Source organism: Stegodyphus dumicola, chromosome 6 (assembly GCF_044657685.1).
Source record: "Stegodyphus dumicola isolate Sdum_Otavi_A_Nest chromosome 6, ASM4465768v1".
Classification (NCBI taxonomy): Eukaryota; Metazoa; Arthropoda; class Arachnida; order Araneae; family Eresidae; genus Stegodyphus; species Stegodyphus dumicola.
Window position 1 is genome coordinate 189319411 of NC_140773.1, and position 22563 is coordinate 189341973.

General features: G+C 35.3%; 1 protein-coding gene across 1 annotated transcript in view; it reads left to right on the forward strand.

Moving 5' to 3' along the window:
- The first annotated feature begins 7480 nt into the window (after positions 1–7480).
- Positions 7481–22563, forward strand: part of LOC118190346 (substance-P receptor-like) — a 347815-nt gene continuing 332732 nt past the window's right edge. Inside the window, exon 1 of the mRNA XM_085819277.1 lies at positions 7481–7626. The gene's annotated coding sequence lies outside the window, so the exon portion shown is untranslated. The remainder of the gene's footprint in view (positions 7627–22563) is intronic.

Sequence of the window (22563 nt, forward strand, 5' to 3'; positions counted from 1 at the left end):
TGTGTGTGTGTGTAAGAAAAATAAAGAATATATAAAAGATTAAATTAGCAGTGTAAATTAATTTCCCTTCTCTATTCTAAAAATAGTAACCCCTCTCTGCACTGCGTCATTTCGAGACTATTCTATGTCATATGATTCTTACGTAATTATGATGATGTAAGCGGAACTAAAACTCTTAACAGCCAATAATAATTTTACAGCAGTATTAACTATACAATCAAAATGCTTTGAAAACCAAAACTAACTCAGTCTGATGCGAGATTTCATCCTGAACATTACGCACTTGCTTTCAACGCTTTGGCCTAGCTACACTGCTGTCTGTCTGCTCTGCTTTCTTGCTACAAAATTATCAAAAATGTAAGCCTTTTGGAACAGGCACATTTAATGTGCCGATTTGTGTGTAACCGCTACATGTTGCTGAAAATAAAATTGAAGATTTAATCTGCATTCACCTCCAATTTTCTGCTCTTCAGTTACTTCTGACATTGTTTTGATTACAACTGAGTCGACAGCACACATGTCCTGTGCGTTGGAATTCCAGTGGAAATGTCATCGCAATGTCTGCAATAACCAACCATCTCTTCAAACTTCCAAGTGTAACGGAAATTCATAATGGATATCGAGTACCTGCAAGTCCAAAAGTGCTAACGTCAGTCTTTTAAATACTTAGAAGGAAAAAAAAAAGTGTTTTAAATCATCAAAGTTGTGCCTGTTTTTCACAGAAGTGTTATCATCGAAATTGTTCCTACGATTGTGAAAGCGAATTTGTTAATTAATGCCTTCATGTTCTAATCTTCAAGATATTTACGGCTTCCTCACGATTGCTGAGAATCAACTACTTTGCCACTTGAAGAAATTTATAAATGTTTACTTGCTCTTCCTAAATTGTTTCCTCAAATTTCTACAATATTAAATGCTGAAAAATGGCAACTTTTTCTTTCAAGCGTACTTTTCAATAATTATATTCAATTTAATAACAACATATTTAAACAATTACAGGGAATTCCTATGAGAGGCAATTTTTCAAGTGCTGTCTTTGAATTATTCCTTTTTACAAAAGAATTGGCTTTTATACGTTCACTCAAAAACTGAAGATCATAAATTTTACCAACACATCTTTCGATATATTGATGATGTAATAGCCTTCAACAACTTCAACAAGATTGAAAATGCAAATATCTCCCCTTCATGCCCGAAACTTAATACTACAAATACCGTGCAACATGATATTGTCTACCTTGATTTGCATATTACAGATTATAATTTTCAAAAAATCTATGATAAACGAAGAAAATTCAACTTTACAACACTTAACTTAACCAACTGGAATTTCAATATTTCAAAAAGAGTCATCCTCAATGCAATTTACTCACAGCTGCTTAGAATTAAAAGAATCTGCAGTACAACAAAACACCTTCAAGACGAAGTACTATACTTTGTAACAATATTGAAAAATAACCTAATTCATAAAAAAGTAATTAAAAATACGTTAAAAAAGTTGGCATTAACCTTATTATTTTTTAGATTTTTTGAGTTAGATAATGAAATTTTATGCTTAAAGCCCTATGGGACGGTGTAAAGAGGATCGCTGATTCAGAAGATCTAATGTATAAATGTACAAATAGTTCCTGTCACAGCGTCTATTTTTCCTCTTAAAATTTGCCACAATAGTTTTAATTCTATTCTTGAATAGATTTTAAACATTTGCTGGCTAATTCTTTCCTGTCATTAACTTATGGGCCATTTCGTTTATGGCAGCTTGAACGCCCTCTAGCTTGAAGAATTACGACTTTTAACAAATAGGTAATTTTCATTATTTCTGCTGACTTTTGTGGCCATTTTAGATAACTTTTTGTTGAATTAGCCATTTTTTTCTTTCACCCAGTCCAATTTTCTTCAAACTCCTAATGCAAGAGGCCATTCTGAACCTTTTTCGCATATTTCGACATATTTACCCCCCTTTTGCACTGAGTCAGGTTTCTGTCAACGGTGAGTCACTTTTCGTTGGCTCTTTCCTAGTGACGTTTTTCTCCCTTTCTACGTCATCCTGCCAGTTGGTAAGCAGTATGCATGCTCGGGGCTGACCCCCCTTTTTCGAGTTTCATCGTTTGCCGAAGAAGACGGCGCATCTCCAGTTTTAACACTATGGTTTTTAACAATTTCTCTTAAAAATTTTTTTGGTCTTGGCAAGACCCTTGCTTCAATTCTTCTGGTTTATTATCATTTCAATATAAAATTAAAATAAATTTTCGGTACTTTTACAAAGTATTAACTCTTTAAGCTAGCAGGTCCACCCATAAGATCGTGTATATTTTGACTAATAGCATATCGCTATTTATTTTATTTTGTACATCGGCATTTCCATTCCATTATTTATTATCCTTATTACACCTTAATGCGTTTCTTCAAGCGGACGCGTCGGGAAATTGGAACAGAGAATTGAGACTCAAGATTCTGACAAAATTTATTTAATTAATTGAAAAATGTGTCGCGTACAGTTTCAATTGTCTGTTTCCGCGAAACGCGTTATGGAGTTAGCTTAGTTCGAAATTCATTAAAAAATATTTCCCCTGATGTGCCTTAATGAAGTTCGAGTTGGGCTAATCTGCCATTTACCGCTTTTTAGTTTTTATGTTTTAGCTCGAATAATTAGTTAATACTTTTACTAATGTTTTAAATATACCTTAATTAGATTAGCATATTGCTTACTATTAGTATTGATTTTTACTTGTAAATAATCAAATGTTATATTTTTCTCTTATAACCCATTTCATTGCTACTTATTTTGCTTATGTTAAAGTTTTCACGGAACCACAATATTTCAGCGGCTTTTTAGCGCTCGAACTAGGATTTTTCTTTTAACTTTTAAAAATTTTGCAGCACAATGCGCAAAGTTTGACCACATAGGTCTTTTATCAATTGTTCCTTCTACTTTAATTTAAATTACATATATATATATTATGTTAATAAATGTCCTTTCTTAAAAAATCACTCTTTGAAATAATCGTGATAATAGATGATTTTAAATAAACGAATTCGTTGATTATAAACAAATAATCTTACTGCATCTAATTATAAACGTATTTCTGTAATTAATTTGAATTAGTAAAAATTTATGAAAAAAACTACGAAATTAAAATAACGAATTCTGATTTCTTACTGAGTTTGTAATTAATAACATCCGTTTTTACTAGAATCATTAATAAGCTTTGACAAGAAATAAATATTGGACGTAATGATGTAAGAAATTATTGTATGTCAAAAATCGCCATATCTGATTTCTCTCTGAATGCATAATTAATGGGTTCAAATTTTATTAAAATTTTGAATAAGCTTTCATTAAAAATACATATTCGATGTATGCAATTATTGTCTGTCAAAAATAAAGGACCAATTCTGATTTCTTACTGAATTTGTAATTAATGGGATTCATTTTTACTAGAATTTTGAATACGTTTTGACTAGAAATACATATTGGACGTAATTATGTATGCAATTATTGTACGTCAAAAATAAAATTACCGATTCTGATTCCTTCCTTAATTCTTAGAAAGAGGCTGTCTAATCTCGTCTTTTCAGAGTGTCCGCCAGAAACAAGGGAAATCCTGTCCCTGCAATACTTCAATTCGACGGCATCCGGAATCCTGAATTGCAGAAAGCTCTGCGAATTGCGGATGTCAAGGATTTAAAAGGGGTGTTGGAACCCAGAAATCTTCAAAAAGTGGTGATTTCGGATTTTTGCATTTGCAAATTAATTCTCTACACTTTTATCTTTCTAAAAATATCATTCTTTAATCTGTATGAAAATTAAAACCGCAAAATATTTAGTTTTAATTTGTCATCGAATGCTTTGATAAATGAGGATTTTTATATAAAAACGCGGTTTTCTCCAAACGTGATTTTTCTATACTCGATGTACCTTTTCTCAGAAACTACTGCTCACAGGTATCGAAAATTTTTATGGCTTATTTATTAGGTTTCCTAATATTTACTGAAATGAGCTTTTTGCGATAAACTAAGGGGAAAAAATTAAAACCTTTTTTTGTGTGTGTGAGAAAATTGCTAAATTTTACTATGCCTAACAAAATATTCTGTAAATTACTCTAAAAGTCAAAATGTTTCAAAAGCTCATTTCAGTATAATTAGATAGGTATACTGTAATAGCACAAAAAATTTCAAGCGTGTATCTACAGCAGATTTTGAGAAAAGGTACATGGAAAATGGCCACTTTAACATTGTCGATATAGGAATTTCTGATACCCCTTTTAAAATGCACTCTAGTTTACGCCATGAAATTAGAAGCATCTCAGCAAAGAACTCGTAGCAAGTTCAGTTGCGTTCAGGATAAAAATCTTAATTTTGAATGCTTTAGGTTTAGTTTTCAATGCATCTGGTTGGATAATTAATAATGCTGCAAAATTATTATTGTTTGTTTGAGTTTTAGTTCCATTTACATCATCAGTGTTACGTAAAGAGTAATATGACATGGACTGGTCTCGGAATCAGGCAGTGCAGAAAAAGCTTATAATTTTTAGAAAGAAGAGTGGAAATATCAAATTAAACAATTAATCTAACTTACATATTTCCCCCTTCAAGAAGAAAAAGGCTTAACAACAAAGAAGCCAAAAAGAAAAAAAAAAAAAAAAAAAAAAAAAAGAAAGAGTGAAAAGAAAAAGCAGTAAAGCAGTCGTAAAGTCTATGTCTTCTTTGAAACATAAAACAAAATAGAAATCAGAAAAAGGAAGAACAGAAGAACAGAAATCAGAATAAGACACTTTTGTTCAAACATAAAATTAACTAATGACCCACCTTGGGTAACAAGAAGCAAAGCACTTCTGGTTTAAAAGCATAACATAACAACTAATAATTTCAAGGTGTTGTACCCTAACAGCTCACAGAGTACTTTCATGCACAGGGAAACAGAGTACTTTCATGCACAGGGACACAGAGTATTTTCATGCACAGGAAAACAGAGTACTTTCATGCACAGCTCACAGAGTACTTTCATGTACAGGGAAACAGAGTATTTTCATACACAGGTCTGTTTCGAGACAAAGCCTAACGGCTAGAACACTCAACGCTGCTAACGCAAGTTGCTAATAAGACATGCTTTAAGCCTAACTTCCGAAACTCTTGCTAAATAGCTCTTCATTCTACCGTAATCTGAATAAACTCTCGCTATCTCATTTACATTGTGGCAAGAAAAGCGTGGTGAAAAGAGTAATAGAAAATTGCTAACTTCAAATGAATTATTAGTTAAAAATAAAAAGATGAACCTCTCACTGTAGCAAATGAAGATAAATGTAAATCATAATATTTAGATCAATATACTTAATTAAAAAATGTATTAGTCTAATTTTTGAATACGAGATTTTTAAAAATAAATGTAATTGATAGAGTCCTATAAAATTTGTCAGTATTTCAGTCCAAAATATTTTCCGTTTCAGAGTCTACATAATCATACTTCTTCAGGGAAGGTTTTTGTTATCACACAATATCACAAATAAAACCTTTTACATAATCGTTACTTATTTTAATTAAATGTAACACATATAAAAATTTATGACATTAACTTTCATGTTGATACATTATATTTAATATCACAAATATTAGAAGAGTAATATTGGAGATATTATGGTTTCACTGTTATTATCTTTCCTTTGTATATGCAATATATGAGTAAAATACATTAGCAATGCATTTATCGGCACCCTTACAGTTGGATAAAAATTAATTTAGAAGTTGAACAACAAAAATAAGTGATCTGTTTTCAAATTTTCACAGGCCTAGTTTCGATGGTCTTACTGAACCATCAACCTCAACTGTCAAATTGCAAATGAACGAGATATGATATAGTGATAAGATTAGATAAGAGAGGCTTTGACAGGAATTAAGCTACTGGCGCCACAATTGATAAAGCAAGAATTCACTAATGGAGGTGGTTTTATTTTATTTTTATTTTTATTTATTTATTTTTTTTTTTTTTTTGTGTGTGTGTGTGTGGCTGCAGAAAAATAGAAAGCGTGATTTCCAGACCAACAATGCTGGACACCTAACATACGCCTCATGTTCGTTAACGCGAAACTGTAAGGCTGTCTTAGTATGACCAATGTAAATTAAACCACACTGGCAAGGAATCCTGTAAATACCCCAGGAATTCATATCCGGAATGGGGTCCTTTAATATGGAACTCGGAATTTTATTGATTGGAGAATACACGACCCGAAAGTTTGTAAGATTTGGTACTGTGTACTTTTAAGTTAAAGTTGAAGAATCTTAAGAACTGATAAGCGACTAATCGCTTGGGTTTGTGAGACAGTGAATGAAACTCGAAAAGGGTTAAAGACCCTTTATTATTCCAAATTAAAGTTTAATAGAACTCCGTCTTGGAGTTTTACAATAAAGCCGACACTCGAGCTTGAACTTAAGATACTAAGAACTAAACTAAACTAATCTTAACTAAAAAGATATATCCGAAGCTATCAAACTTCTAACAGAGTTGGCCCCTTAAGGCGAATAAACAGCGAAGCTATCAAGGACCTAAACTGCGGCCGAGAGTAATAATAGCTTAAGAGAGAGTAGCCTAAAAAGGCGGACGCGTGCTAGACAGAATCTTCTGGTTCTCTCTCACTAACACAGTAGAACTTCGCGGTTAAATACTACTCCTTAAATTTGAAATCAAACTTGGTTCTGAAACTAGGTTCTGGTCTGAAGTTGTGAGTTGAAACTGAGAAGCGATAGGAAAGGAACATTAACTCAAGATCTAACTGTTAGGAAAATTAACATAATCCCTTTCTGTAAAATACGTGCGATTTCATAGCTAATCGATGGAAAAAAGGAATGACAACAGAATTTTCATAAACTCCTCCTTTCTGTTGTTTGATTTCTAAATTAATACTTGTTCAAAGTGTTCGTTTACCTTAATTAGTTGGAAATACTATGATTTGTTAAATAAAAAAATCTATAATTAACGCTGTAAATTAGAAATGAAGATTTTATGAGATAGTTTTATGCAATTTTAATGTCAATAAAATAGTTTAGCATCTGCACACATTTCAAATGTTAATGCCATACCAACCTTTTTCTTAACTGTGTTAATATACCTATGCCTAGATGTTCTTTTAAGAAAAACCTTCGTAACTATTCGGATTCCTTTTCTATACGCATAGAAAAGGAAGCGCGCAACTCAACTTGTGTTTGAAGAAAAATATATTTTCTTTGCGGAGTTTTTAATTGTGGAAGTGGAATACTAACTGTACATCTTTCGAAACCATTTATCCCATTACAGCAACTTTTAATGGAGATCTGACAAGTGTGTTTGGTTATAAAATTTTTACAGCACCCTAATAATCGCTTTGAAAAGTCATTTACACGGTACGTTTCGAATTTTTAGATTAGGTTGGCAAGTGGTTGGGACGTGCGATTCACAGATGCGAAAGACGCATGCGTTGTATGTTTCCAAAACCGCTTCTCCCACCGCACGAGATGACACGGAGCAAGCACTCTTGGAACAAATCCTCAGTATATTCCTAGCGCTGCTCATTCTCGGAAAACGTCTGGGAAACTTCGGACTTAACACCGATCTCGCGATTTCTCCCGGACTACTTCTTATCATTCAGACTGCAGGTGAGACTTTAATCCCGCTTGATGCGCCAGTCATTTTTTTAGTAATTTTTCTTTTTAATATTTTATATTGTTTTCAGTTTAAAAAAACTAAAATTAAGTTAAATATTTCACAAGGTATTACGGTTTTATTATTTTTTAAATGACTCGTTTCTTTTTTTTTTTTCCGAGAACATTTTCGGAATTTTTTTAATTTAAAAAGGAATTGATAAAACTAGAAATTATTTATTAATATAAATTTGCTTTCAGATTTGAATCTGAAATTGAATTTATGGAATTTAAAACTTTTAGAAGTTTTATAGTTTATATACTGAGAGTTGTGTAGTAAATTTTTCTAGAGTCAATTATATCGTAAATTCAAATTACTTAAGTGCATATCATTGAATATCTGATAAATGCAATATGATTGTAGTTTTTGATTAATATTTATTTGAAAAAGATATTAAACTAATATGTAAGTGTATTTACGAAAATTAGTTTAAAATTAAAATGACTTCTAGTACACATATATTTTAAAAGAATATTTGTAAGATATTTTTGAATTGTAACAGCAAGATTAGCCTTAAATTATGAAGATTAGCCTTAATATGAAGCTGGCCCTTTTAGGAAATGTTATTACGATTTTGAATTCACTATACTTAAGGCCATCTTGATAGTCTCTTGTATGAGTTATCTGCAAAAGGCAAAAAAGAATATTTTATTGTTTTATTAAGACCATCCGAACTTAGTTACACTGCAAATGTTGCACATTAACATCCTTGTAGAATGTGTCATTTTCACATGATGTGAAAAGGTGTTTGCTTAGTAATTTTTTAGTATACTAATCACGTATGAATAATTGGTATTTAAAAAGAAATTATTTTTGATCAAATAAATTAAAATTTATTAAAATTTATTTGATTTATAAAAAATATAGAAATTATTTTTTTATTTTTTAAACGGAAGACCTCAGAAAGAACTGAAATTGATTAAAATATTTCTAATAAATTTTTTCATAACAGAAATGCACCAATTACAAGATTAGGAGGTACCAATATGTACCAATAGAAGAGCATGGGAATATTAAACGAAATTAATTTGTTGTAATTTGATTTATGATAAAAGAGACATACCAAAGGAGCTGCATATAATTTTATTTTCTGTATAGTTTTATATAATCACGTGGCAAAAGTTCAGAAAGTAACAAAATTCTATCAATACCTGATGAATTCCGGTTACTTTTTCATTTATTAACTTCATTTATCGCCTTCATTATGCTAGTTCGCGTTAAATACGTTTAGTATACTTCAAAGCCAAAGAAATTGAATATTTTTTACTTCTTTATTTTTATATAAACGCACATCAGGACGTAATTATAACATGATTTTACTCACAGTTTAAACGAAAATCCCCAAAATATGTTTAAACGAAATATGTTCTAGCAAAAGTGATCTAACTATATCCTGCATTTAAGGGATTAAAATATTTTTTCAAAATTTCAAATGTTTTCGCAATTATTTAATATATATGCATATCGGAGGTATTTTTTATGTTTGTGAAGACATTAAATATAGTGCAACAAATCTTAACGGCCAATTACGACATACCTAACGTCAAATGAGATTCTCATTGGCAATCACAAACATTTTCGCTTGAGTTTTCAACTTAATTAAATTGACTGCGTTTAGATGTCACTGATGTTTCGTAATAATTGTCAAATGAGTTTGAAATCTCTCTAATCAACACATAATATTTAGCATTTACAGAGTTTGAATGTACTACACATTTTAGATTTATCTTGCTTAAAAATTAATTAATACAGTTTACAAAAGTTTTAAGATGGGAAATAAAAAAAAATTAATCAGTTCATTATTTACCGGCACTAAATATACTTATAGTATTTAATAAACTTTTATAGATATATTGAAATATTTTCGAATTATGTTAAAATATTTCTCTGAATGATTTTGTGCATAAATGTTTTCTGAATGTTGAATAATAAATTTTAGATATTGATGATATTTATTTTTACAAATATTTTATATATATACAGCATTTCCTTTCAGTTCAAATGAACAAAATAAGTAAATAAATAAAAATAAATATTTTTTTTTGTTCGAATTGCGGACACTAGCCGTTTATAAGCTATTACTAAGACACGAAGAAATGATCCCTTTATTATAGAGGCATCGTTGCCTTCTATGAATGGACGGACAATTTACATCCATGCCTCCTATGGGATTCGAATCCGGTTCCTTGGGTACGGGAGTCAGAGTGTAGGGACATCAGGATATTTTTTAAAGAAGAAGAGATGAAGAATGAGCAATGGACTCGAACCACGAACCTCTTGAATACGCGCCGAGTGTGCTGACCACTACACCACGAAGGCATGCTAAGAAAGCGGGAGAAATATCTTATATACTCCTCTTTTAAAGGGAGACTGGTTTTTAAGGGACCCAATTGCCAAATCCTTGTAATGAAGAATCATCATTCACCACCTTTTAGTTCGGGCGCCACTGTAGAGACATTAGGACATTTTTGAAACTAGGAGAGATGAAAATTAAGCAATGTCCTCGCCAGGACTCGAACCACGGACCTCTCGAATACGCTCCGACTGTGCTGACCCCTACACCGCGAAGGCATGCTAAGAAGGCGGGAGAAATACCTTATAAGGGTCACTTACCACTTTTCAGTCTGAGGGATAAATGAAAAAAAAATTGTTAAATAAATAAAAATGTACAAATTCAAATAAAAATCTTTTAAATTACATTTGATACATGTTAGTTTACCATTAACATCAATTACTAAGGTAAGGGTCGACTTTCTATAAAATTGTTGATAATTTTTCTTACTATCAAAAAAATATTCAACCTTAAAGATAATTAGGAAACTAACATATGGAATATTTGTTTTACACTAAATATTTAGCAACGTCGAGCAGAATAACGTAAGTAAATTGAATTTTTAAAAGATTCGTTCCTTCGCTCTAAGCATTTTGTATATGCATCAATTCCGAAAAATGAGATTTTGATTTTCACCGCACAGGAAAAAAAAATTACTGATATGCGTTATAATTTGTTTCTTATGAATAAGTTAAAGACGAATTGAAATATAGAACCATGTAGAAAGAAAAGAGAAAATCGTCTGCATCACCAGAAATTTACAATTTTCATTTCCAGTCGTCTTTTCCTGGCATTCCCGAGAGTCTTTTCCGTCTTTTTCTGGCATTCTCAAACCTTTTTGTTTCTGAATATGTGAACATTTTCATCTTTGTTGAAACGCTATTGTAAACACTAAGCCAAAATCACTTATCTTCAATATTTTACCTGTAATCTGTTTCGCAATTTACGTAATTAAGTGTTTGAAATTTAGGATTAAGAATTATGATTTTTTATAAAATAATTCGGTTTCATTATTTGAAGTAGAGTATCTACATAAAAATTAATCTGTATTAATCTTATGTATCTGTCTCTTTTGGCATACTCTAAAAAATAAATTATTGTTGTTGTCTTTGTTGTGAGTAATCTCGCTTCTCTGACATTAGAGCAAGTCTACGAAATTGATTGTGGCAACCAGGAAAGATTGCGCCTGTTGTTATTAAGAGACTTGGGCACCGAGTTGGTGATTGTACGAATTTTCTCAGTTCCATCCCCCACTTTTGAAGAAGAGCACCTTAGGGGTTCTGTAGATCGTCCACACTTCTTCCCCTACCACCAATCTCTTGAAAGGACTTTCGGCTTACCATATATTTAGAGTGCTCCTATACCGCACAGACACTATACATTTACAATAACCTATATCTTTTCCATTATTCGAGCCTGGGTCCTTCGCTGCGGGAGTCAAGGATCACTAACTAGCATGTTATGTTATAAATCAGGCCGTACTGTCTTCAATATGTTATATTACAAATCAAGCAGTACTCTCTCAGCATGTTATATTACAAATCAGGCCTACTCTCTTCAGCATGTTGTATTACAAATCAGGTAGTACTCTCTTCAGCATGTTATATTACAAATCAGGCCTAGTCTCTTCAGCATGTTATATTACAAATCAGGCTCCAAGTATGGATGACAAAGGCAGCTGTACAGGGCTACGTTTTCGAAGATCGTCAGCTAAATTATTTTCATAAGTGAGAAAATAAATAATAAATGAATAAAAGTAAATTATGCTTTGAGTTATTAATTTGTTTAATTTATATAGTGCGCCAACTGTCATTATTGACTAGGTCTTCGAAATTGCTGGAACCGGGCTTGATTGCAAATATCATGAAAAGTATCAGCATTGAAATATCAGTATTGAAATTATCATCAGTAAGAAAAATATATGTATTGAAATTTTCTAATCTTACAATATCCCAAGCTTCAATTGTAATTAAACTATTGAAATAATATTCAATAATTTAACTGAATTAGTTAAAATTAATTATAATAATTAATAACTATGATTTAATTATAAATGCTATTTATACAATTTTTTCCCATCACAAACTCTTTTCTAAAAAAAGCATTTGAAAAGGTAAACTGATCGGTTCATTAATGGATATTTATTTCATAAATATTTAAGAAGAAAACGCAAGAATATTAACTTTATATTTTTTATACCGATCAAGTGTTTTGTAATATCCTTCCGTTTACTATGTAGAATTCCTCACTTTGTAATTCTAAGTTAATGTTGGAAGTGAAGAATCTTAAGAACTGATAAGCGAATAATCGCTTAAGTCCGGGCGACAAGAAACAACAAGATAGAAGACTTTATTATTCCAATAAGATTTAATTTTCCGCCTTTATTATTCCGCCTGGGAGTGTACAAACAAAGCCCTCACTTGAGGCTCGAACTGAAGAGACTAAGAATTAAACTAAAACTAAGATTAACTAAAGAAATATAGCCGTAGCTATCAATATTCAAATCGAGTTGGCCCCTTAACTTATTTGACTATGAAGCTTAGCAAGGGCCTGAGTACGGCCGAGCGAAATAATAGCTTGATGAGAGAGAGTGTGGCCAAAAAGGCAGACGCGCGTAAATCAGAAACTCTAATTCTCTCTCACTCAGTAAATAACTTCGTGGTTTAAATTCTTCTCTTCCTCATTAAATATTCAGCAAGATTCCAAAACTACGTTCTGGCCGGAAGTAATAAGTTAAAATTAAGAATTTGACAGGAAAGAAACTTTAACTTAAAATTTAACTGTTAACAAAATTAACATAATTCTTACAACTAGTTAAACGGTAAATTCCATTTTTCGCTTGCTCTTTATGTGTAAATACGCATGTCATTATTTTGTTTTTAATTGATAACAGCCCCTTTTCTTCGGGTTACAGCCGAAAACATCGCGGCAAAAACATCGCAGACGAAAATGTCGCGGAGAAAACAACGCAAGGCGAAAACGTCGTGCTACAAAACATCGTGGGAGAAAACATCGCAAAGAGAAAACATCGCAGTTCTAAAACATCGTGGTACAAAACATCGTCGTCGAAAAATAAAGCGGTTCAAAAACATCGCAGTTTAAAAACATCGTCGTTGAAAATATCGTGGTAAAAAATAAAGTATCTACAAATCATCGCATGACGATAACATCGCAGACATGCTTTTTCCAGGCATGCTTTAATAAGTGTAAATGGATATTCCCATAATGATTTGTGAGCGCAAGATGGAAAGAAGGATAATTTTTACTTTCATATTTTTTATTAATTAATAAATTTTTGCTGAGAAAATAAAAAGGAAACTTAAGCATAAAAAATTAATGCAACTTATAGCACTTAATAGAATTTTAAACCGGCATAGTTAACTAACAAAGGCCATTAATAAATCATTTTTATAAAGTTTTTACTGGTAATATTTCATGAAAACTATAATCTATAAGTTACATTTAATTTTCTATGCTTAAATTTCCTTCTTACGTTTTCAGCAAAAATTTATTAGTTAATAAAATATGTGAAAGTAAAATTTATCCTTCTTTACGATGTTTTTAAACTGCGAAGTTTTTGAACCGCTTTATTTTCGACGACGATGTTTTGTAGCACGATGTTTTAGAACTGCGATGTTTTCTCCCACGATGTTTTGTAGCACGACGTTTTCGCCTTGTGTTGTTTTCTCCGTGACGTTTTCGTCCGCGATGTTTTTGCCGCGATGTTATCGGCGGACACCTTTCTTCGAACGGCAATTTTTCATTCCTCTTTTAAAATAACCACTCTCATATAATCAATCAGGGGCGTCGTTCTTTAATTGTTAATTTCATATTTCTTTTACATAACAGAGGAAAGTTAAAGACTTTATAAAAGGATCTGTATAAAAACTCTTAATTTAATACTAAGTAATAATAAAACAATATTATAAATCTTATCTAGCCGAGAAGGTAACATTGCCAATTTAAATCTTCTCTATTAACATAAAATTTTTTCATCCGCTTTCCTGACAGCTTAAAGAATATGTAAATTTCATACTTCAGTTTTTTCAGAGTGGACTGTCGCTTATTGCTTTATTATTTTACCACAACTTGTAGCAGCCTATCACAAATTGCTTTGATTTTATGAATTCTGCTCAGTATATGAAAAGAATACATCCGAAAACTAAGAGCAATGTTACCAAATGTTTATATTTACATAATATATCTGGAATTTACTGTAGTCTGTTATTTAAACAGGCATGTCAATGCCATTTGCTGCCCCTTCCACTTGTGACCGTAATTTCTGTGGTCATCAGCGCCAGCATTTATTTTCTCTAAGTTATTTGGGAATGTGGCTCAAGTCAGCCTCCATTAGTGTTCTTTTCATAAAGTTAAATACACTAAAGGGATTATGAGACTGACGCGCTGCCTACTGCGCTACCGAGGCTTCATACACTAAAGGGAAAGGAATGTTTGCGTGGAGGGGATAATTCAGCGATTCGACATGTTTTCCCGCAGTTTTATTCCTTTGGGCTCAAATAAAATCAGGCCGAGGAAAATACACTACCTGACATTGAAAATGCAACACCAAGAAGGAGTGGCCCGAATATTATGAAAATTTCAAAAGAGACGCACGTCACAGAGTTATGCAATTGATGTGAAATGCGCAGCTCTCCAGCGCTCGTTGAAGAAGGTATAAAGGAAGGAACTTGTAGAATGTTCAATTTTCGTGCTGTTATTTCCGCTAAAGAAGCCATCGTGTAATAGCGGAGAATGCCAGGTCATCGTTAACGGAGGCAGTTCCAGCAGACACATGATTTTACGAGGAGTATAGTGATGGAACTGAGAAGGGCAGGTTGATCCATACGGCGATCTAAGCTGACCCACACCTGGACGCGTCCACAGTTCACCGGCTGTTGCAACGATAGTTGAAACAAGAAAATATAGCCAGTTCGAAGGGTGCCGGTGCAACCACAGTGACGTCAGCATGCGTGGATCAACGAATCCGCCGACAAGCGGTGGCGCACCTGCAAGCCACTTCTACTTCCATTCTGCAGCATGTTCAAGACACCCTGGATGTTGACATATCGAACAGAACAATTTGCCATCGATTGATGGCTATTGGCCTGTACTCGTGTCGTTTGTTGACTGGCATTGACCCCACATCAGAGAGACCAATGACGGCAATGGTGCCGGGCGCGAGCGATTTGGATGACGGAATGGTCATCTGAAAACACAGGGTCGTGTTTTCAGATGAGTCACGCTTCTGGGTCTCCAATAATAGTCTCCGCGTACGTCTGTGGCGTCCATATAGAGACAGGTCTAGTACCGCAGCAGTTGTGGAACCCCCACCGCGCGACAACGCGAGATCATAGTTTCAGGTGCAATTTCATATGATTCCAGGACAGCTCAAGTTAGTATTGAGGGCACTATAATAGCCTAACGATACGTGGATGATGTGCTGCGGCCGGTGACACTTCCCTACTTTCAGAGAGTGTCCAGTGTCCTTTATCAGCAGGATAACGCCCAACTGCTCGCGTCAGCCAATGTGCTCTACAAGGTGTATAGTATTCCCTGGCCACTGTTCTCTCCTGATCTCTCACTAATCGCACATATTTGGGATGTGATTGGACGCCATTTGAAGACCCTGCCATTATCACGTTCAGAAGACAATCTGTGGCAAGGAATGGAGAGCCATTCCTCAGAACATCAACAGTAGTCTCAGTGACTCTGTATCTGGACTTGTTGCTTCATGTATTGCCGGTTAAGGTGGAAGCCTGGTCAATAGCGTCCATCCTTCTGAGCCGATGCTGTTCTCGCTTTTATGCATATCATTTCGAAATAAATATGGCGTATTGTTCGTTGTTGTCTATCTCTGCTTGCGAGTTTCATCACTTTCTGGTTTTCTTCTCCTTCTTGGTGTTTGCATTTTCATTCTCGGGGAGTGTTATAAGGTTTTTCTCCTGTCTTCCTATCAAGGGTTCTAGGCCCCGCATCTTCTTACTTGTTAGTAGCACGCGGTATCGGAGCTCCGCTTCTTCTTCAGCAATAGCGGAAATAATTCATACAGCAAGCTAATTCTGGTATCATCATTTAGAGGAACATGAGCTGCGCATTTTGAGACATCGTATATCCAGATACGTTGATTAGTAAATGTTCTACGAATTAATTAGCAAAGTTATAGCAGCGAACGTATGTACTCTTTGTGTACAGTGCTTTAAGACACAACAGAAGAGCCGCCGCGCATCGGAGCCAAGTGTAAGTTAGTACATCATTGGAACCGGAATCATACAATGAGTAGTTTGAGACTATTTTCATCAGCGTGCGTTAATTAGGAAATTAACTATCGCAAAAATAGTTGTTTTTGCAATTGGTGCGAGCTACCAACAGGAAGTAATCCCAAGCCGTGCTGATTGCGTCTTGAACGAACGGGAGCTTCACAATAAACAACCGAACAATAGCAATTGGACAATTGCCCTTTACGTGCATAACTTCCGAAATTTTTAATCCAAGGCATCGGAACCAGACTATTTCGTTACAGCACAACAAAAGAAATCCAAAAATCGAAAATTGAAAAAAATCGGACAGCAGGTTCAAATTCTACAAATTTATTTTTCTTTTTCTGGACTTTGTCGCAACGAAGAAACTCTCGTCGCTCGCAGTGTGTTTAAGTGCAGTGATCTTGTTACAGTGTGTAACAACCACATTTACTCATCTAAGCACAGCGATTGCGTTCAATTTTGTACGACAGTATGTATTTATCTCACTAATAATTGAATTACCCTACGTTTTATAACTGATGAATAACAGACGAAGCATTGCTACAAAGGTAGGATTCAAATCATCAGAAAATTCCAAATCATTTGTAAGTCTAATTTATTTAATTGAACAATTGACTTATTCATCTAAATTTTATACTGCATAAATTTATCCTTTGTCAATTAACTGTTAATCCCTGTTTCTGAGCTGTAATTTCATCCTAATTAACTAGACAAGCTCTAATTAGCTACAACTGATTTCCTTATATTTCGCTAAACATAACAACACTAATCCTCTCCTTTTTTTTCCTTATATTTAATTTGAACCGTGGAATATTCAGTAGACACTTAAATTCTGCAATTTAAATTCAGTTGTCTATACATATATATATAACGTAAGAAAGGCATACTAACTAAACTTAAAAGAAACTTCATATTAAAAACGATAACTACTGCAAGCTGCTATTTTTGGTTTATACTATAGTATTACAAAAATATGTATATTGTAGTATTAGTGCTATAGTGTTTAGTATATACATATATATGTAACAATTGTACACACATTGTAGTATTTGGTTTATAATAATAGTATATACATTATAGTATTTGTGCTGTGGTGTGTATTATTATAGTGTATATATTGCAGTATTTGTGCTATATTTTAGTATATATATATGTGCTATATTTTAGTAATTTCGTATGACACTCTCTGATTTGTGCTTTTACTTAACACTCTCCTACATTGCACATGTGCCACTCGGAACTGTGAATCAGCGTAAGTACTCACTACCTGGTGAAAATAAGTGATTAATGACCTAGCGAATTAGTGATTTATTGACGAATGCTGATCTACTGACAGTAACACAGATTTTTGCAGTGCCACATTTCAGTGATTTAGTGTAAATTCGGCTGACAATAATTAATACAGATACCTCTGCAGTTCTAAATATCGCCAGCGTCGATTTTCTAGTAAACTCCAGTGCCGTGTCTCACGAAGAAAAGATTGAAACATTGCACGCAAAGTGCACTCGAATAGTGCAAGTAAAACGAGGAGGGAAACCTCTGCTTCCCTTATACATACGGAGTAGCTTACTGGAAACACTACAGGCTCTTAAGTCTCTGGCACTAGAAGGTCCCTTCTTTAGAGTATCACCACAGATCAAGGAAGCCTCAACCAATACGGATCACGTGGTTACTAAGAACGCAGAAGTTGCTGTCAACTCAGACACACTGCAAGAAGCTTCTCATATTTCTCCTCCTCATAATACCTTTCTGAAATCCTCAAACAACGAAGTCCCTCATTAAGACAGACCAAACAGCCCAGCCTGCTGATTGGTCCAAAGAAGAACATTTCACACATTGAGCTAAGAGAAGAATTACGTGCAAAGGCGTTGATTTCTAAACTTCCAGTGGCTGTGGAAAATATTGTAGTGCACAAGAAGGGCGGCTTCAAGGTGTTCTGCAAATCCCCGGTCGAACTCACACTCCTGGAGGCACAATTACAAAGAGCGGAAATTCCGGCAGACTTTCAACACCCTGCAAGACGAAAGCCACGTTGTATAGTACACAATGTTGCAGAGGACATGAAGCCTGAGGAACTCGTGGATGAACTCAGTACAGCCACGGCAGCCCCAAGAAACACCTTTAGACCGCTCTTCAAGCTCAAGGAACGCAAGGAAAAGAAAGTCAAATGTGTTTTTGAATGTGACCCGCATAGCTTCGCAGCAGCTCTCCGAATCAGACATTTATACACAGGATGGCATGCACACACCATCCGCGAATATCTCGGGATAAAGCGCTGCTTTAAATGTCAACAGCTTGGCCACCTACAAGTATCGTGTCCTTGCAAATACCAGTACTGCGCGTACTGTGCAGGCCCACACCACGTGCGAAACTGCCCCGCACGAACACCAGCATGCATCAATTGTGGAGATGCAAATCATAAGCACGGAATGCAGTACGAAACCAGGCACCCAGCTTACCACTATGTCTGTACTGAGTATCAGAGAACAGCAAAACGAGTCAGAGATGCCACGGAATATTAACACAGACAATAATGGCAACACCTAGACGCAAGTCTGTTGGTCATTTCCCTACACGAGCAGATCCAATGACAGATTTCAACATACGACACATTGACCAAAATGCACTAAAAATAGTTCACATTAACCTGCAAAGAGCCAGAGCAGCAACGGCGCAAGTCATTCAGTACGCCATGGAAACGGAAACAGACTTCATCCTAGCCCAGGAACCTTACCTTTACGATAACAGAGTGTCCGATGTTCCCTTCTCGTGGATTGTAATTCAGGGCAATACTGCCGAAGGCCCGCGAACGGCAATAATATGCTGCCAACAGAAATGGTCTCCTACCATCGTCCTAGCCTCACGCGATGTAATAACTATAGCTGTAGAGACACTAAACTTCAATGTGCTTATCACGGATGTTTACCTTTCACCATCTGAAGACATGACACACTCCTTGGAACTAATTCAGAGAACTCTTGTACAATATCCCAGTGCGTCACATCTGCTTGCAGATGACTTTAATGCGCACTCGAAAGTTTGGAACTACCCAAGCACAGACGTAAGGGGGAGAACCATAGAAGATTTCGTAGCCAGCAATGATTTAACCTTGCACAACACTGAAGACAGTCCTCTAACGTATGAAACGGTTCATGGTAGGGGTTGGCCAGACCTCACCTTGACCTCAGCTTCATTGGCCACATTTATCCAACAATGGTCGGTGCAAGATTTAGCATCCAACTCTGATTATGTGTATATTACTTACAATATTTGCCATCCACATACGAGAATGACCCTCAAGCGCTATAAACTTACAAAGCGAAAGACTGCACAATTCATAAACAATGTTCACTTTTCCCTTAGCAGCGCAGAGGAAGATCTCACAGCATGCACTACATCCCAGGACCTAGAGTCGTTCACTAGCTCTCTGATCTCCACAAAACAGGACATCTGCAATAGTACATTTTCCCTGAAGACGCAGGAAACGCTGCATATGTCGAACTGGTGGACGAAAAATCTCTGAGCGCAGAGCAGTACAACACGCGCAATGAGAAGGCGCATGAAAGCAGAATACGACCAGGAAGCTAGGCTGGCACTCAGCATCTCATACCGAAAGGCGCAAGCGGAATATAAAAGAGCAATTCTTAAAGCAAAGCTTGCGTGTTGGAGAAACGACAGTTCGCCTTTTTGACAGTTCACCACCAGAGCAAGAGACTACAAAGGAGGCAGTACTCTCCAAGATCCTGGATGCAGTCTTTCCAAACGACAGTCATGAGGAATTCACAGAAAATTCTCACCTGGCATACCAGCTCTTCACGACGGCAACTGACGATCCTCCCTTTCAGGATCCGGAAGTCAAGGCTATCATGCGTATTCTGTCCAAGCGAAAAGCGCCAGGCCCGGACTCGCTTGATTACAGTATAGTCAAAGCTGTACACAAGGCAAAACCCGGATTCCTCTGCAAGTACTTCAACAAATTGCTGGAGCATAGGTATATTCCAGTGGCATTCAAAACGGGGCAAGTAGTCCTCTTTGCCAAACCTGAGAAGCATCCAAATGACCCAGCCTCCTTCTGCCCGATATGCTTGTTGTCGGCAATAGGGAAGGTTTTAGAAAAACTTGCAGTCAGAAGACTAAAGCATCACCTCACCCGGAAAAAATTCCTGTCGCAGCTACAATTCGGTTTCAGAGAAAGCATATCAACGGTCCATGCCCTTGATCTCCTGCAGAAAGAAATCACGGAAGCTCGCAATAACAATCAACACGTAGCAGTACTAAGTTTAGATCTCCAAAGTGCATTTGATTCCCTGTGGTGGCCTGCTGTGCTCGAAGCTCTGCACACAGCTGATATTCTAAACAATCTTTACAGTTTTTTAAAAGTTACCTCAGCAACAGACAATTCATAGTTGTGCACGACGGAGGAATCATTACCAGACAACAGACCAGGGGCTGTCCACAGGGATCATGCGCTGGTCCTGTCCTATGGAACGTAATGTTCAATTCGATCTTGTGCACTCAGTGGCCGGAAGGAGCGAATGCATTTGCATTTGCAGATGATGCTACATTCATCGTCGGAGGACACAGGAGGGACGTGCTTGAAGCCCGCTGCAACGACGTTATCTCGCAGTTTGACATGCTCTGCAACCAAAAGAAGCTACGAATCTCGGAGCTCAAGTCGAAATATATAATATTCCATAAACCTGGCCAGACACTCCTTCGCAATCCATGTATTAACCTTAGACAAAAGAGAGTAAAACGAGTGGAAGAACTAAAGCTTCTCGGCTTATTAATCGATGAAAAACTCTCCTGGCTCCTTCATCTGCGAGCTCAACGCATTAAAGCCCACAGAATAGCCTCTCGAATAAAGAGCATGCAAGGCTCAGACTGAGGGCTCAGACCCCACTTACTGGGGGCTCCAGCCTAAAGATAATATACAGCACAATGGTAAAAAAAATACTTATTTGTTGGGCGGCCATATGGGCACTTCCAATGACTACGAGGAAACAACAAATTTAGAACAGCGTTCAACGCCCATTTGTTTTGGCCATCACGAGGGCCTACAGCACCACGGCGACTGCAGCAGCCACAGTGCTGGCTGGACTTATTCCACTACACATACGGGTCCAAATGGAAGAGGTCATCGCAAAAGTCACTCTCCTTAACCTATTAGCCGCTGGTGTTGCGTTGACGCAATGGTCAAAGTAAATGCGTATATAAATATAACTACCTAAGATATTTTATACCAGTAGATGATTTTGTGTAGGGAGTATTATGAAGATTATTTCAGTAAAAAATATTTGCCTTCAACAATCATTTTGTTTATAATAATTAATCTCATACTTTAAGCAAAATTTTCGACCGGGTATTTTTGCTGAAAATATTTAACGGAAGAATCGCCGTCTTTATGAGTGATCCATTTTTAGTCAAGGTCACCGTTTATCAGAACATTACATGAGTCAGATGTTTATATTTGTGTTGGGAAGGAAGGAAAATCAGGTGTTGCGCTGACGCAACGTCAGCAGGAAACGGGTAGTCAATCTCCTTTTTCACTCATTCCTTTCGATGTTCTGGTTGTTTAAAAATGCCTAGAACGAGGTATCTTACATTAAAAGAAACCCTTCAAAGATTTTTTGATGAAGAAACAGATGATGATAATGTTAATAATGACCAGAATGAAACTGATATTATTGTTGTTCCGCCAGAAATTGTAGAATCTAGTGACGAAGAACAAAGGAATGGCAATGTTTTAAATAATGATAATGATATTTTACCAAATGATACTGCTGGGGAAGTTGAAATTCACGTAAGAAAGTTTCAGCCTTCTAAAAGCAGTTATAGTCATACTAAAAAGTTTAAAAATCAGAAGACGGAAATCTTGAAGGGGATAAAAAAGGAACTGTTAGTTATGTCTCAGGAAGAACATGAAGAAAGAGATAGAAGAGAAATTATAAAAGACAAAATACAAGGTAAAACTAGTACATAGATTTTCGATTTTCGTTTTGGTTTAGACATTTACTCGTTCAACAGACAAATATATACGCGCAGCGAAAAAAAAAAGCGCCCAGAATTTATTGCATCTGGAGCCTATATTAGAAGATTTATTGAAATATTATTGCTTACAGGATATCATTCTTTACCTCAAAAAATGTATTGGTCTTTTGATAAGGACATTTCTGTTTCTGTTGTACGAGAATCTATATCATGTTTGCAGTACAGAAATATGAAGCAGAATTTGCATTTGACAATATTCAAATTGACAATATTGATAAATTATATGAGGTGAGACAGTATATAAACTT